Source organism: Mesocricetus auratus, unplaced genomic scaffold (assembly GCF_017639785.1).
Source record: "Mesocricetus auratus isolate SY011 unplaced genomic scaffold, BCM_Maur_2.0 Super-Scaffold_100029, whole genome shotgun sequence".
NCBI lineage: Eukaryota > Metazoa > Chordata > Mammalia > Rodentia > Cricetidae > Mesocricetus > Mesocricetus auratus.
The window spans coordinates 2,936,224-2,948,994 of NW_024429210.1; the positions used below are offsets into that span (position 1 = coordinate 2,936,224).

Consider the following 12,771-nt stretch of genomic DNA (forward strand, 5'->3'; position numbering starts at 1 on the left):
TGGTAGATTGATTCCCATTTTCGTGATGAATCTCCATACTGATTTCCAAAGTGGGTGTATGAGTTGGCACTCCCACCAGCAGTGGAGGAGTGTTCCCCTCGCTTCACATCCTCTCCAACACAAATTGTCTTTAGTGTTTTTGATTTTAGCCATTCTGACAGGAACAAGTTGGTGATTTTTGTTGTCTTCATTTTCAAGATTTGGAATGGCAAACATCTTCCAGTTTTCTGCATCCTTGACCAGGAATGAAAAAATTTAATCAGAACATAGTTGATGAAAAATGTATTTTCAACCAAAAAATATAATCAGGCATTTTTTTCTTTTTTCTTTTTCTTTTTTTTTTTTTTTTGGTTTTTCAAGACAGGGTTTCTCTGTGGCTTTGGAGGCTGTCCTGGTACTTGCTTGGTAGTCCTGGCTGGTCTCGAACGCACAGAGATCACCTGCCTCTACCTCCTGAGTGCTGGGATTAAAGGCGTGCGCCACCAACGCCCGGCTATAATCAGGCATTTTAAAGTTTATTTATCTTATGTTTTGTGTAAAAGTTTTCTGACATGTATTTCTGTGTAGCCTATGTATGCCTAGAGCCCATAGACGTAAGATATGTGTCAGATCACCTGAAAGTGAAGATACAATTATGAGTCACTATTTGAATGCTGGGAATCAAGCCTGGATCTTATATAAGAACAGCAAGTGCACTTAACCACTGAGCTGTCTTGTAAGTGCCTCTATCTAACATTAAAAGTCTGACAGGGTTGCTATAGTACAAGATATTCCTTGAAAACTTATAGCAGAAATCAACAACTTTTACCTCACTTAGATATATTGTAAATGCTTTCAATGTGCTTACTAATTTCTTTTGTCAATTTCACATTTCAAAATTCATCTTATCAGGTCTAAAACACATCTTCTTTTCAGAAATATTCAATTTCTAAAAGACCATAATTGGTAAATTTATCGTATCTGTGTCTTCATGTATTTGACTATCTATATTCACTTATTTCTTTTATAAAAATAATTTTGTGTGCTGGCATATGCGTGTGCATTGTTGTGTGTGTTTGTATGTGTGCATGCGTGTGTGTGTGTGTTTATGTGTGTATTTTTGTAGCCAATTGAGCCCCTGAATACAACTATAGTAATTGGAATTAAATGTAGCATGATGAATACTCATATGACACATAGGCCAATATGTAAATATTGCTTTTTAAATATAAATTCAAATAATTCCTGAGCTTTCCTTCTATATACCAAATAAACATATTTCCTTATCTGACTATTTTAGGAAACATACAAAATATAATAAGTACAATGGTCCAAAAACTTCACTTTTTTGCCTTAAATTGTAAATGGCTCTGTGTCGAATTTGGGTGTTTGGTATTCATGGGCTCAAAGTGTGAAGGAGGAACCCATGAGGACATTTGGAGGATAATTCAGTGAGATTGTTGTTTTTTACTTTGGATTAGCTCATATGTTTTGTCTTTTATCTCATGAATATACAGCATGTTGAACTCCGTTCTTAGACCAGCACTTACTTTGATTTTATTTTTTCTGGCTCCAGATGCATCAATTTCGTAGTTCCAAAAAGTGATTGCCAGGATGAGCCAAAATATTACTCAGAAAGCCTTTTGCTATTGCTGCAAATATTGCAACACTGTTTTATTTCAAATTCTTATTAGATTTTCTAAAGCTGAAAAAATCTTTCAACTTCTAGACTATCTAGGTCAAGGTCAGAGTGGTTTCCGAGACTTTTTTGCTTATATCAACTGTTTTGAAATTCCAAACTCATCAACAGCCTCTCTTCTTTAGAGTAAAAATAATCTATTTCTTTTTTTTCACATGTTGTAGAGTTTAATATAAGTTATCTACAGGGTTGTCATACTTCCTATAAGATATTCTTTGATTCCTCATGCCAAACTGTCAGTTGGTGATTTCCAACTGCAAATCATTGCTTACAATCTTTAAAATATCCCTTGATTATAGAGTTCTATTTTAAGTCACTACCATCATTCTTCATGAAAATTTTAAATGAAATATTGACAGTTCATATTCATTTAGGATATATGCACCCTCTGCAGTTCTTCATATTTTTGCATGAAATAATTTCAAACATAGGGATACATAATGTTGTAGATAATTTTGATGAGTGTGAGCTTTGCCTGACAACCTATTAATTTTTGAAAGATTTTGCTCAGTTCTATGATATACTGTCATAGAAGAAATAGGATTTCCAATTCACTTATGCTGAAATAGAGCATTATCATATTCATACACTCAAATTATTCACAAATGTCACCCATGTGAGTCTCCAGTTGGGTGATTAAAATTAGCTCCTATACAGTGTCACTTTTTTGAAGCTGAATATGGATGTTAATATATTTGGTTTAGTCTTAACATAATTATACAGAAAAGAACACGACCACGTAGTACTAGCTCATGGAAACTAAAAGATAGACATCACAAATGCAAAGAATGTTTTACAAATTGTAAAGTTCTAGAGTTTTAGAAAATGATTAGGGAGATGTACAACAAATGGTAAAGTGTTTGTTAGAAACAAATAAATTAAAGTGATATATAAAATGGTCTATACGTTCTTGAAAAAGTGAAAAAAATGCATGTTTTTATACTGAAATGGTAACTGTCCAAGATTATGCTTGTGAAATATCTGGATGTACCAACTTCACATGATTAATATTCTTCATAACAAGAATCATGATATAAATAGTAAGCAAATTCTTATTTAATAATTCCCATTGAGATGACTCAGTGGGTTAAACGCACTTGCTGAACAAGTTCAGTGCTCTGAATTAATGCATATTAAAGCAGAAGGAAAAACTGAGTCCTCAAAATGTTTTGTTCTATACAAGTGTGGACCATAGCATGTGCACCTACACATATATCATACACCTGCAAATAATAATAATCATAATAATAATAATAAGTTATAAGCAAATATGTAAGTAGATAAAAATGAAATAAAAGACATTTTCATGAATTTTGATAAAAATTTTTCAGTAGACAGTAAAGGTTTATTGAGTGTAATGCTGGATATTAAACAAATAAATAATGTTTTAATATGATATGGTCTATGTTCACTTTCTAACTCATTACTATTTTAAGTTTAATAATTGCTTGTATTTTGAAATCAAAATATAATTGCACTATATCTAGTAGTGTGGTATTTGTTTCTGTCCTGACAAAGATTGCCTGGAGATCAGACATCAGGCAGTGGTGGTTCACACAGTTAATCCTAGCACTCGGATGTGGAAAGAGGAGGAAGAGGTGGTGGGGAGAGGAAGTGATAAGGTGGGGCAGAGATAGGATCTCAGCCTCTTGGGTAGTGGAATGGAGTCATGTAGGAAGCAACTGGAAGGTCGTCCTGGTTCTCTGATCATCCAGGATTTTACCCTGATATTTGACTCCCAAAGTTTTATTGATTGAAATTAATTATATTTATGCATCCATTTCCCTTCTTTCCTCTCTTCAAGTCATCCCATGTACCTTGATTTCTCACAAACTTGTAGCGACATTTTTATTGTCATTTTATACATACACACACAATGACTTAGTATTTACAAAAGTGTTTCCTTACTTTATCTTATGAATATGTATTCATATACCTAAGTATATGTATGTGCATTATATGCAAGCACATCCGAAGAGATAGTGAGCAACCATATGGGTCCTGTTAACAAAACACAGGTACTCGGAAAGAGTAGCCAGTTCTCTGTCTACTTATCTATTTATCCAACCCCATTGACTTTAATTTTTATTTAAAAGTACAAAAACAAAAAGACTATAAATTTTAATCCATTTTTGTGTTAGTGCAACTTATTTATCTAAGAATCTCAGAATTCTCATACATATCCCCATTTCTTCTCTCTACTAGTCTCATTTCAAGATTCCTACCATTGGTTTTGTTTGGGAGCCATTTAGTTTAACAGGACCATCTCTATGATCATTGTTTTGGGACTACCATTGGAATCTGATGGAATCAACCATGGGTGTAACATGATTAATGAAACCCAGAGACAGCTACTGGGGTTCAAGATGAAGATCATAAAAGCAAAGAAGACAGACACTACTTCTTTCCTCTACCTCAGGTTGAAATGACTGGCTTGTCTTCAGTCTGACTGGAGAATAAATCTCTGAGGCTGAATGCTAAATGTTCCGCTCCTATGCAGAATGCCCCTCTCATACTTATACACTTCTAGAGAGCTTGGATTAAAGGAGTGAAATCCTAAATGCTGAGATGGCCTTCGTGTGACGTTTCTGTTTTAGACTGATTCACTCTATAGTGTAACCCTGGGAGGTCTTGAACTCACAATGGTTCATCAGCCTTTGTCTCCTGAGTCCTGGCATTAAAGTTGTGTACCACCACTGCCAAAGTTCTATAGATAACTAGTGTGACTGGTGGATTAAAGGTGTGTAGCACCATTGCATGACTCTATGGCTGTGGCTAGATATGCATTTTAATCTCCAGTGACTTTCTTAAATCATAAACAATGTATTAACAACCATGGCTGTACAATTAAAGATGATAAATTCACTAGTCACTATAGTTCTGGTTTGGTGTAGGAGCTGCTGAACCATCCTGCCACCTATATTTACCTGGTTACTGGCTGATGAGCATATTACTATGAAGAAGCATTGTAAGAATTTGTAGTTTCTATGAGTTTATGGTTGCAATAACAATCTTTTCCCTAGGAAGATTGCATTTTGCAATCTGTTTCCCTATAGTCCAACTCTAATGTTGTTTCCTCCCATCATACTAATTATTCCTTCAGCCTCAGCAGTGATGGTACAAATGTCTTATTTACAACTGAGCACTGATCCACCCATCACTACCATTTATTCTCAGTATTTTGAATATTCATGACTCTGAATTCTCTGTCATTGACTGAAGAGAGATTTCTCTGATTAAGGCTTACAGTAACATTTGAAGGTGAGTATACATATAAATAAAATATGTTTTGATGCTGCGTCAACTTAGCCAAATAACTGCAGTAACTCCATGGCTCTGGTCTATATCCTCCCAAGTCATGTGATGCTGCAATGATGAACAGCATACTTACTGAAAGTATAAATAAGTATTTATTGTAGAAATTACTCACGAGAGAAAAACAAGCAACCCAGATGAGCCGAGTATTTTTCTGCTGCCAAACTGGAATCTGGAAAGAGAGCGAGACGATCTGATCAGTCTTTCATTCCTTCCTCCGTACATGCCCTTAGCCATGCCCAAAAGTGGGCCTGGCTAGTGATGTAGTTCACCGCCTATGTCCATATATGTCTTTAGTCATGCCTAAAGTAGGTGTGGTTAGCAGTGTGGTAAACTGCCATTTTATTACCTCATCTGTATGCACCTCTAATATGCCACATGGCTAATGGCGGAGCACTGTTTCCTCCTACAGTCATGTGCTTTTGATCATCCCAAACCTCTTAGAGCAACAAGCCTCATTGTCAATGCCATAGTGGTTGGTTACATCTATATCTGTTACATACACCCCTGTTTCACAAGTGAGATGATAACTCACAGGCTAACTATTGATAGCTTTTCCTCCACAGTAGCCTGCATAGTATGTTCTGTCAATGAATGACATCTTGTATATAAAGCCCATTTTCATTATCTGATCATTGGTTGATGAATGTAGGCTAATTCCATTTCTTTCCTACAGTAAATACAGTGGCAACAAACATGAATTAGTAGTAGGACTTCAATTACAGAACTATTCCTGTTCTCTGCAAGTACATTCTATGTTTATTCATGGTTTGGTGAAAGGGATTTTTATTTTTTATTGAACAGTTTGAATATGTTTATAATTGTTCTTTTGAAATCATTGTGTTTGCATTTAAGTGTTATTCTTAGAGACAATTACTATGGGATTGGTGAGTTTTGTGGAGCAGACGTATGTTGTCCTGGTGTTTTGATATTGCTTGTTAACCAGACCTAGGCATTTGTAATTATATTGTTGGTTGTATCTATTCCTGTTGTTGGAATTTTTTGTAACAAGGTTTAACTGTAGCATAATTTGGCCTGGGCTTTTTTATGTAGACCAGGCTGTCCTAAAACTCACAGAGGTCAGCCTGTCTCAGTGTACCAAGTACTGGGATTAAACACATGCCTGGCTACATTGTATCTCTTGATAATAGACATTAACCCATACAGCAGACACCAGAAGGCTAGCTATGGACACTGCTTATGGACTATAGTGTTTTTCCCCTTTTCTAAAATTTAAATTAGAAACAATCTTGTTTTATATGTCAATCAGTTCTGTCTCCCTCCCCTCCTCACCTGTCCTCACAGGAGAGGGTGAGACCTTCCAAGGGGGATCTTCAAAGTCTGTCATATCATTTGGAGCAGGGCCTTGGCCCTTGCCCATGTGTCTAGGCTTAGAGAGTATCCCTCTATGTGGAGTGGGCTCCCGAATTCCATTACTGTACTAGGAATAAATACTGATCCACTACCAGAGGCCCCATAGATTAGCCAGACCTTCAAACTAACATCCTCATTCAGGGGGTAAGGAACAGTCCTCTACTGGTTTCCCAGCTATCCATTTGGGGTCCATGAGTAGGTGTTTCTGTGGGTTTTTCCAGCCTGGTCTTGACCTCTTTGCTCATCAGTTCTCCCTCTCTGCAACTGGATTCCAGAGTTCAGCTCAGTGTTTAGCTGTGGGTGTCTGCTTCTTATTTCATCAGCTACTGGATGAATGCTCTAGGATGGCATACAAGGTAGTCCTTAATCTCATTATTACAGAAGGGCATTTAAGGCAGTCTCCAACTATTACTTAGACTGTTAGTTGAGGTCAACCTTGAAAATCTCTGAACATTTCCCTAATGCCAGATTTCTCTTTAAACCTACAATGGCTCCCTGTATTGTGGTATCTCTTTTCTTTCTGTCTCCTGTTTTTCCCCGACTCAATCTTCCTTCTCTATCATGTCCTCCTCTCCTCTCCTCTTCTCCCCTTATCTTTCTCCAAATGACTGAAAGACACATAAGGAAGTACTCAAAATCCTTAGACATCAAGGAAATGCAGATCAAAACAACTCTGTGATACCATATTACTCCTGTTAATGCCTAAAATCAAAAACACAAATGACAGTTTATGCTGGAGAGGATGTGAAGAAATGGGAGCACTCCTCCACTGCTGGTAAGAGTGCAAACTCTTACAGCTTCTTTGGACATCAGTATGGTGGTTTCTCATGAGAAAGGGAATCAGTCTACCACAAAGTCCAGCGATTCCACTCTTAGGTATATACACATTCATACAACAAGGACATCTGTTCAACCATGTTTATAGCAGCATTATTTGTAATAGTCATAACCTGAAAGCAACCTAAATGCCTCTCAACTGAAGAATGGTTGGAGAAAATGTGGCACATCTATTCATTGGAGTACTACTCAGTGGAAGAAACAATAGGATCTTGAAATTCGCAGGCAAATGGATGAAACTAGAAGAATCCTGAGTGAGGTAACCCAGTCACAAAAAGAAAAATATGGTATATATTCGCTCATATATGGATTTTAAACATAGAGCAAAGGAGTACCCACCTACAATTCGCACCTGCAGAGAAACTAGGGAACAAGGAGGACCCTAACAGAGACATACGTGGTGCCCCAGAGATGGGGAAAGGGACAATATTTCCTGAGACAATTGGAAGTATGGGAAAAGGGGAGAGGAAGTTGGACTATAGTCTTTTACCAGATCCAGTTGTGCAGCTAAAGCATCCTGAGTCATGGTGGTGAATTAATAACTTATATAGTCCCTATCATGTAAAGCTGAGAAAAATCCATCACTTGCTATGCCAACCAACCATATTGTTTGGGTACTAGGAGCATAGAGAGGATCCTATGAAGGACCAGACTGAGCTATCTAACTGGATATACAAGTCCCAGTCAAGGGATGGATATATTCATGGAGTTTTGGTTAAAGAGAATGGAGAGGACTAGCAAAATACAGTGTCTTTCTGGGTGCTAATTGTAAGGCTTAGAATTTTTTATGACATCCTCAATTTTGGCGCAGCTATCAAACACATGGCCTCAGTCCCTGGGGAGAAACATGAAATGGTGTCAGTCCTATGCAAACTATTCCTGGGCTCGGTACTTGGAATGAGTCAGATTTATATTCTTATTTAATTACAATTAGCATAAAATATCATAAGTAATTTTCCATTGAAATATTTTGATAGCTTGTAAAACCTAACATTAATGATTTGGTCTATGAAATATCATGTTAAGCTAAATTATTTCATAATTTGCTGTGGTTAAAATTATAAAATGAAATGGAAATATTTTTCTTTAATCAACTTTACTAATTTATAACAATTAAAATTGCCTTTCAAAACTTGACTTTTGTAGACTTCAAATTAAGGGGAAATTTATTAAGAACTACTATTAAATGCATAAAAATACCTTGTTTGGGTGTGTTTAAAATGACATATCTAAGCACAAATAATTAGCTACTTCATTCAGTTATTGACTATATACCCTGGAAATATCCTTTGGATTACACAATTTTAAAAATTGTTAACCTTTCTATAATAAAGACCCTAGAACTTAGTGAACAAAGCTCCGTGTAGGTACAAGCTTGTCAGCTCCGTGTTAAATGAGTTGTATGGGTGTTGTGCTCAGCAATAGAGACTTATTCTTTGTGTAGAACAACTTATTATCATAGCAACAGTCTCTGTTGCTTGGGGATTCCTGTGGAGTCTTTTCAGATAAAAACTCAATTAGATGGAACATAAACCTGGGACTGGATGCTCATTTGATAAGAAGAGATGACTAGTAGGCCTCTGTATCCCTCATTATTTTACAATTTCTTTTATATTGCCTAAATATATATAAATATTTTAGGAGGTTTCTACTGAATTAGGTTTCCAAAGTACCTCTTAAATGTCTCTTAATTATAACTGTTTCTTCCCATATACCTTTTTTTTTGCTTGGGAGACTCAGTGGCAGACTCCAGGCACTGGAATGTGGCCCAGAAATAGGCCCCTGTTTGCCTGGTCCCATGGGTGGAGGAGGAGACCAGGAATCCGGGGTGCCTGGGCTCCTACCAGGAGGGAAGTCTCAATTGGGGTCCCCAGGCACTGGCACACAGGCCTGGATACTGGCCCTGGTTTTTGAAAGTTTCTTTTTCTCTGCTATTTGACCTTCTTCTACTCAGAATTCTATTTAGACAGGTACCCCATTTCTAATTGGATTATTTTTCCTTGATATCTAGCTTCTTGAGTTCTTTATATATTTTGAACATGAGATCTCTACCAGATGTGTAGGTCATTAAAATCATGCCCCACTGTATGAGATGCTGATTTGTCTAAATGACATTGCCCTCTGGCTTGCAGAAGACTTTCAGTTTCATGAGTTCCAATTTATTAATTTTAGATCATAGATCTTTCTTCTTGTGTTTATGTTGGTGTATTCCCTTGAAGATCTTTGAAGAGTTGTGTTGAAATTTTTGTGGGCTTGCATTTAATTTGTAGATTGCATTTCATAGAATGACCATTTTGATTCTATTGAAAATGGTGTTTTATTTTTTTCTGATTTCTTTCTCAAATCATTTGCAATTTGTACAAGGTAAGGGAAGAAGGTACTGATTTTTTTTATTAATATTTTTTTTATTTTCCATTTTAAATTTAGATAAGAAACAAGGTTGCTTCACAAGTCAGTACGAGGTCCCTCTCCCTTTCCCTCCCCTCCTCCCGTGCCCTCCCCCCCATCCCCCACCCGTTATCCCCTCATTCCCCCAGGGAGGGTGAGGCCCTCCATGGGGGTATCCATAGTCTGTCATTTCATATAGGGCAGGGCCTAGACCCTTCCCCAAGAGTTCAGGGTGAGAGTGCACCTCACATTGTTCTATGGGAGTCCATAGACCGTGTGTATACTTGGGATGGGTACTGATCTGCTGTCCAAGGCTCAATAGATTACCTAGGCCTCCTCACTGACACCCAGATTCAGGGGGTCTTGATCAGTCCCATGCTGGATTCCCAGGCTGATGCCTGGGATTCAAGAGTTAACCTTTGTCTGGTCAGCTGTTTCTGGGGGTTCAACCAGCCCAGTCTTAATCCCTTTGATCATCAGTCCTCCCTCTCTGATACTGGCTTTCTTGAGTTCAGCTCAGTACTTAACCAGCCAGAAGGTACTGATTTTTGTGAGTTAATTTTATATCGATTTGCTTTGTAGAAAATGTTTGTCAGCTATTGGATTTTCCTGGTTCTGGGTTTTTATGTGATTGTGGTATCAAGGTAACTATGGTGTGATAAAATGAATTAGGTAATATTCCTTTTGTTTCTATTTTGTGGAATAATTTAAGGAGTAATAGGACTAACTCTTCTTTGAAATTCTCAAGAATCCTCTGTTAAAACCACCTGGCTTTCAACTATTTTTTGCTTGGGAGAATTCAATTACTTCTGCTATTTAACTAGGTGTTAGAGGTCAGTTTAAATTGTTTATCTGATCTTGATTTAACTTTTCGATTGATACCTATAGAGGCAACTACCCATTTCTTTTAGATTTTCTATTATGGTTGCATACAAGTTTCTAAGCACATTGTTATGATTCTCTGAATTTCCTTGGTATTTAAAGTTATGTCACCAATTTTATTTTTAAGTTTGTTAATTGGAATATTCTAAATATACTTAGTTAATTTTGATGAGGGCTTGTCAGTTTTAATGATTTTGTCAAAGAACTGTTTTCTTATGCAGACACTTATTGCTTTGAACTTGTCTCTTAGCACAAACTTTATTGTTGCCCATAACTTTGGGCATGTTGTGTATTCATTTTCATTCAGTTCTAGAAAGTCGTTTTGTTGTTTCTTAATTTCTTGACACATTTTTTTCACTGAGTAAAGACTTGTTTGTCTGAACTTTAAAATAAAATCAATCAAAAGAGATGAAGGAGGTCATTACATACTCATCACAGGTGAAACCCACCAAGATGAAGTGTCTATCCTGAACATCTGTGCCCCAAATACAAAGGCATCCACATTCGTTAAAGAAACATTATTAGAACTTAAATCTCATCTAAAGCCCCACACAGTTATAGTGGGAGATTTCAACACACCACTCTCACCACTAGACAGGAATACCAGACAGAGACTCAACAAAGAAGCAAAAGGTCTAATAGAAGTAATGACCCAACTGGGATTAACAGATATCTATAGAACATTTCATCCACATAAAAAAGAATATACTTTCTTCTCACCACCACATGGAACCTTTTCAAAAATCGACCACATACTTGGCAACATATCAAACCTCAGCAGCTACAAAAAAATTGGAATAACTCCATGCATCTTATCAGACCACCATGCTTTAAAATTAGAATTCAACAACAACACAAATTGCAGAAAACCTACAAACTTATGGAAATTGAATAATGCTCAACTGCACCATCCCTGGGTCAAAGAAGAAATAAAAAAAGAAATTAAAGACTTCCTCGAATTCAATGAGAATGAAGACACAACATACCCAAACCTATGGGACACTTTGAAAGCAGTGCTACGGGGGAAGTTCATAGCACTAAGTGCTCACATGAAGAAACAGGAGAACAGTTATACAAGAGAATTAACGTCACAGCTGAAAGCTCTAGAACACAAAGAAGCAAACTCCACCAGGAGGAGTAGACGCCAGGAAATAATCAAATTGAGGGCTGAAATCAATAAAGTAGAAACCAGGAAAACAATACAAAGAATCAATGCAACGAAGAGTTGGTTCTTTGAGAAAATCAACAAGATAGACAAACCTTTGTCCAAACTTACCAAACAGCAGAGAGTGAACACGCAAATTAACAAAATCCGAAATAAAAAGGGGGACATAACAACAGACTCTGAGGAAATCCAGAGAATCATTAGGTCATACTTTGAAAACATGTACTCCACAAAATTCGAAAATTTAAAGGAAGTGGATGACTTCCTGGATAGCTATCACTTGCCAAAACAAAATCAAGAACAGATAAGCAATTTAAATAGACCTATAACCCCTATGGCAATAGAAGCAGTCATCAAAAGTCTCCCAACCAAAAACAGTCCAGCTTGAGATGGCCTCAGTGCAGAATTCGACCAGAAATTCAAAGAACAGCTTATACCAATTCTTCTCAAAGTGTTCCACACAATAGAAGCAGAAGGGTCTTTTCCAAACTCTTTCTATGAGACTTCAATAACCTTGATCCCCAGCCACACAAAGATACAACTAAGAAAGAGAACTTCAGACCAATATCCCTCATGAACATTGATGCAAAAATACTCAATAAAATACTGGTAAATCGGATCCAAGAACACATCAAAACAATCATTCACCACGATCAAGTAGGTTTCATCCCAGGGATGCAGGGATGATTCAACATACGAAAATCCATCAAAGTAATCCACCATATAAACAAGCTGAAAAACAAAAATCACATGATCATCTCACTAGATGCTGAAAAAGCCTTTGACAAAATCCAACACCCATTCATGATAAAGGTTTGGAGAGATCTGGGATAGCAGGGACATACTTAAACATAATAAAAGCTATATACAGTAAACCAACAGCCAACATCAAACTAAATGGACAGAAACTCAACGCAATTCCTCTAAAATCAGGAACAAAACAAGGCTGTCCACTCTCTCCATACCTTTTCAACATGGTACTTGAAGTTCTAGCTATTGCCATACGACAACAAAGGGGGATCAAGGGGATACAAATTGGGAAGGAAGAGGTCAAACTTTCACTGTTTGCAGACTATATAATAGTTTACATCAATGACCCAAAGAACTCTACCAGGGAACTCTTACAGCTGAT

The 12,771-nt window shown here is 36.9% G+C and overlaps 1 long non-coding RNA gene across 1 annotated transcript in view; it reads right to left on the reverse strand.

Moving 5' to 3' along the window:
- Positions 1–5,092: 5,092 nt before the first annotated feature.
- Positions 5,093–12,771, reverse strand: part of LOC121134711 — a 58,696-nt gene continuing 51,017 nt past the window's right edge. Inside the window, exon 5 of the long non-coding RNA XR_005871833.1 lies at positions 5,093–5,165. This is a non-coding gene — a long non-coding RNA (uncharacterized LOC121134711). The remainder of the gene's footprint in view (positions 5,166–12,771) is intronic.